The following is a 5,676-nucleotide window of genomic DNA, read 5'->3' as shown; positions in this document are numbered from 1 at the left end:
TCATGATCCACATGGCCTGGGCATTTCCGTACAGGTTGGCCAATGCCCATGTGCCAACCCATGTCGATATCTCACCCTGCTTCCCAAATATGCAGAAAAACCCAATTTTTTGGCTTTCTGAGCATTCTAAAGTCTATAAATACCAATTAGATGAAAATCTAAGGGGGCCATCAGAGAAGATAAAAGAAAAGGCTCGAAGAACACCATCGGAGTCAACTCAGAAGCGGATCTCGTTCAGATTGAAGATATCCTTTTAACTTCTTTCAAAGTTTTATTGAATTTCTTTGTCGTGTGGTTTTTCTGACTTTGAGATGTTTTCATTCGGGATTATGATCTAATCCCCTAGATACCTAGGGGAGATGAAACCTATGATGAATCCTATTATTTAATTTATGTTTTAGACAATAAATACTTGATTCTTGTTCTCAATTATATATGCCTATTTCTTGTTTATATATTTCTAAGATATTAATTCATGTTTATTGTGCTTGATTCAGTAGAGCAAAAGGCCCTGTTTATGAGTAGATCTAACATAATTGAGTGGAGTTGTATGCAATCCTAAAAATAAGACGACATAAATCTACCAAATTAGATTCAAATCTAATAGGGGAATCCATAGATCGAGTTAATGCGATGATAGGGGTTTTAATTTGAAAGAGATTTCAATTAATCAACCTAAAGTCAGTTGTTCTTATTCTCAAAATAGATATTAACATCATTTAGGGATTTCTACAGATCAAGTAACAAGTGAATAAATCGTTTAATTCAGATTCATGATAATAGGTGAAGTCTAAGTGGATTCTTACTTGGGTATTGTGTATCTCATTCGTTGTCTTCGATTATTTTCCTATTTCATTCTCTATTGCATTCTTAGTTTAATTAGTTTAGTAATTTTAAATTAAAAACAATCATCCCAATTTATCTGCATAATAATAGAAAAACGATAATTACTAGTACTTTTAGTCCTTATGAATATGATATTCCCTACTCACCATAGCTATACTATTGTTCGATAGGTGCGCTTGCCTTTGTCGTAATTATAGTTAATTTAGTTCTTTCACCTTTGAGGATGTCTCGATCTTGAATTAACATAACAAATAAACTCTATGCTTAGCTAAATATAGCATATTTTACAACAGGTAAGCAATTCAAATATTTTTTAAGTTTTACTGTCGAATTCATCCGACAGTATCATCAGTTCACTGATGGATGATTCTTTCGTTCTGTCAGTATTAGTCCATCTTCCATCGTGCCATTCCACCTGTGCCCATTTGCCCCTTTCCTTAAACCTGTTTGTTTTTTCTGTATGCGTAAAAGGAAACATGTCCCTTGACTCGAGAATGTTAGAAATAAATAATTTTTTGCATTGCTCCCTAACTTACTTTCTACCTTCTTCGTTGGGGTGATGACCATATTTAAAATTCTGAGTCTCACAATTGATTTTCATAGTTAATTCATCTTTCTCTAAATCAATGGTGGACCTAGAAGTGACCAGGAGAAGTCTACTTAAGAAGATCGATATCTCACGATCTTCTTCAAAATCACGAACCACAAAATCTGTTGGAATAATGAAATTGCACTCTTTGACTAACACATCCTCTAGTACACTTCTCTGATGAACCAAAGATCTTTAGGCCAACTATAGTGTTGTATGCATATTTTTAAGATCCTCTACCCTGAGTTTTTCAAAGATAAATAAAGGCATCAAATTAATACTAGTTCCTAAGTCACATAAAGCTCTATTAAAATAAATACTCCCTATCTCTATGGGAATAGTAAAGCTTCCCAGGTCTTTTAATTTTTGGGGAACCCATATTGGGATAATAGCACTACAGGAAGCGCTTATACTAACTTGTTCTCCAACTTTAATTTTCCTACGCCTAGACATGATTTCATTTAAAAATGTGGCATACTTAGGAACTTTCTCTTTTAATTCAATTAAGGGAAGGTTAACATTTAATATTTTGAATAGGTTTAGGAAACTTACAAATTCATCCTTATAGGTTTTTTTCCTCTAGTGTTGAAAGGAATGGGATTTTGCACCGACAGAATCTTTAGTTATTTCCTTCTTTGTCTCCGCAGGCGATGTAGTTACCTCATCTGGCTCTGTTTCATCTTCAGCCTCTTGAGGATTCCTCTTGAGGATCGTCATCCACAATTGTCTTTGGAGTAGTGGTTTCTTGGCTACTCAATACTTTTCCCGATCGGAGCACAATCGTTTTCACGTGCTCCTTATCTTCCCTATGTGGATTGTCTTCTATATTACTGGGAATACCGTTGCCAATTTTTCTTTTGATGTCCCCCATCATGCTCATCAATTGGCTCATTTGATCCTCAAGTTTAGTCAATGTTCTTGTTGAATTGGTGCACTCAGACTGCATCTGCTTGACATCCATTCTCATTGACTGCATTTCCTCCTTTATTCTATCCAGACGTTGACCACATACAGTATGGTCACTTGGGTTGACCCTATCCAGAGGTTTCTGCAAATAAGGAGGTTGATAGTTAGTATTTTTAGCTTGATTTAAACTATTACCTCCTCATTGATTTCCTCCGCATCTCAGGTTTGGGTGATCCCTCCGGCAGGGGTTATATGTATTCGAATAAGGGTTTTCACCCCTATTCCCAATGCAGTTTACATCCTCGATCACATTATTGGTATAATGGAAGAGTGGTTTGTCTCCTACATGCACAGATGGTGTAGAAGACGATTCAATACGGTTAAGTCTATCCACTCTTGGATAGTTTTTACTATAGCGGGTTTCTGGCCATATGTGAACCGTTCAATCAGCCACTGACAAGAGTTTAATGCCATGTTTTTAATAATTTTGTATGCATCCTTGTACGTCCTATTCATAAGGGATCCTCCTATTGATCCATCTAATCCAGATCATATGTTTGCATCCAACCCGTTATAAAATACCTATATTCACATCCACTCAGAAAATTTGTGGTACGGGCATTTTTAAATCAAAATTTTGAAATGTTCCCATGCCTCATAAAAAATTTCTCGCTCCATCTATCTAAAGACAACAAACTCTCTTCTTAGTTGAACTACTTTACTAATCGGAAAGAACTTCTGGAAGAACTTTCCAACGAGTTCATCTTATGTCGTGATAGACCCTGGTGCCTGCGAGTCTAACCAAGAAAAGGCGTTATCAGTCAAAGAGAAGGGGAGCAACCAAAGATGAATAACATCATCAGTGACCCCGTTATGCGTAAAAGTATCACAAAGTTGGAGAAACTATTTTAAATGTTAATAAGGGTCCTCCGTCATCGTGCCCCGAAACTAAAAATTATTTGGGATCATCTGAATCATCATCGATTTGAACTCAAAATTATTAGTTGTAATCGTCGACCTTGCTATACTTTCCTAAACCATGTCCAGACTTGGTAAGGCATAATCCCTTAGGGTTCTCTCATTTTGAGCCATATGTATGTTTGTGGGTAGCTGTGGTGCTGGTGGGTTTCCTAAGGCGATATTGTTAACGTCACTGAATAATGGATTTTCACGTGGTACGTTACCAGTAGTAGGTGGTGGTGGATCTTGCTGTTGTTGTTGTTGATTTCTTTGAATTATTCTCTTTGGATCTATGACTGCTACAATAGGTGCCCCTACTACAAGTCATACACTAAATCCAGAAAGAGAAGATTAGTAACAATAAGAAAATAGAATAGAATTGTATCTATAGCTTAAAAATTTTATAATTATTTTTTCTAAATGCAAAGATTAAAATCAACATAGTGACATTTCCTCTCCGGCAATGGCGCCAGCACCTTGATTGCCTCTAGATGTACTAACATCCAAAGTGTGAATACTATAATAAAATATAGAAATATGATGCAGTATCAACAAGTATACAGGTCAAGTTGTAATATAGTTTTACAACGAAGTAGGTGAGTACTCTGAGGATCGTACCCAAAGGAGGTGAGTGTTAGATCAATTTTAAGCTAAACACTAAAAGATCTAATTAGTACTTTAAACTAGTTATAGTACGAGGATATAATAAAACGGTTTTTAAGGTTTTGGTAAGGATAAAATAAAATAACATAAAAGAAATCAAATTCAAGAGATAAAAGAGTAGAATTAATCAAATCTTGATTATGGGTGATTATTTCACTTCAGTAATCTCCATCAACTGTCGTTTCAGGTTCCTCGTCAATCAACTAGTCGCTACCCTGGCAGGATCTTTCGATCTTCCACTAACATAATGAGTCAGCAAGGGCTACTTATCTTTCGACCTCACAATCTAGAATGGCTTGGGGTAAAGGAGTTCACAGATGGGCAATACCAATTTTAGGTTAATTCCCACCATGATGACTTCCCAGGGTTGCCAAGCCTAGGATTTGTTTCTTGTTCTTTCTTTCCCAAACCACTGATTCATTGAGTAACCCTACAAAATAGTTAATAGATCTTACCTTCATTTGCGAATCCCTTATAGTAGGATTAGTTCCTCATGGCTTTCATAAACAATATGGAGTTAGAGTAAAGAGAGAACATGATAAATGAATTGAAGTGTAGAGTTTAAGAAAATGACTAATTTGTATTAAAGATGGAAATGAATCCATAGAGTTTGACGATCTCCACAAATTAGATCTCTTGAAAATAAAGAACAACTGAAAAATAAATTCTAATAACCTAAGAAAGAAAGAAAACTAAAGTAAATTTAAAAGAGAGAATCTAAGGTAATTGAATGATGTCCATAAAATGTGCCAAAGGAGATTATTTATAGATTCTAAGTGATTGTCGTCCTTAACCCTAGGTTAGCTGACATTCTCGAGCTTTAAGTTTGATTGTGAAGACCAAAATTCCCTGTTTCATGTTTATCTCTCATCCAAAGTCGATGTCATGACACACCTGGACCTGTGTCATGACATAGTAGCCAGTAAACTCCTCTTGAGCTATCTTCAGGGTTATGTCATGAAACCCTTAGATTGTGTCGTAACATTGAAGGCAGTCTTGAGATTTCTCCATTCTGCTCCCTGTGTTGCGTGCGACATCAGACATCTTGTGTTGCGATGTAGCAACAAGTATCAGTTTAGCATGACTTTTAAAGGTCTCCTACACACTCACAAAATGTGTTAGCTCACTCTTAGGCCTCATTTGGCCCGTAAGGTCAATAAAAGACTCAATTTGCACATTTTTTTCACTTATAAAAAACTTACGAAAACATAATTCAAACCTACAGAGAATGTTTGTTTTCAAGCTCCTCAAGTGCAGTAATTAGTTTAATCTACTACATCGAGTTACGGCAGATCAACCATATAAGAGATAAGTCTTATAGATAGTCATAGAGACATGAATGCTTGAATTGATTATTATTCATTCTGTTTAATTTGAAGCATGAAAGAAATTGTGATGGTGGGATGCTTAAGGATGACCTAAGGCATTATTTGAATAGCCAATTCTCAAATGACCATACCTTAATTCTATGAATCCCAAGTCTTTTTATTTGAGCCTAATAACTCTTTTTTGTTGAACCAAGGAAATTGAAACCCAAAGACCACACATAAAACATGAAATCTTCCATATCCTTGGTCCTTTATTACACTACAAAATAGACGTCAAACCATAGATATTGAGGGTTTAGGTTGATACATCACGGTGATTTAAAAAATAAATCAAAAAAGGAAGAAACAATGTGATACAGTGATTTATAGGCCAGGCAAAAATGT

General features: G+C 35.6%; 1 non-coding gene across 1 annotated transcript; it reads left to right on the top strand.

Annotated features, from left to right (window-relative positions):
- Window positions 1-2,945: 2,945 nt before the first annotated feature.
- On the top strand, window positions 2,946-3,051 carry LOC121224790 (small nucleolar RNA R71). The gene has a single exon (XR_005922535.1). It is a non-coding gene; the product is annotated as a small nucleolar RNA R71 (small nucleolar RNA).
- Window positions 3,052-5,676: the final 2,625 nt, after the last annotated feature.

This window comes from Gossypium hirsutum, chromosome D12 (assembly GCF_007990345.1).
Source record: "Gossypium hirsutum isolate 1008001.06 chromosome D12, Gossypium_hirsutum_v2.1, whole genome shotgun sequence".
Lineage (NCBI taxonomy): Eukaryota > Viridiplantae > Streptophyta > Magnoliopsida > Malvales > Malvaceae > Gossypium > Gossypium hirsutum.
The sequence above is the reverse complement of the archived record's forward strand: the minus strand, read 5'-3'. Positions and strand labels throughout refer to the sequence as shown.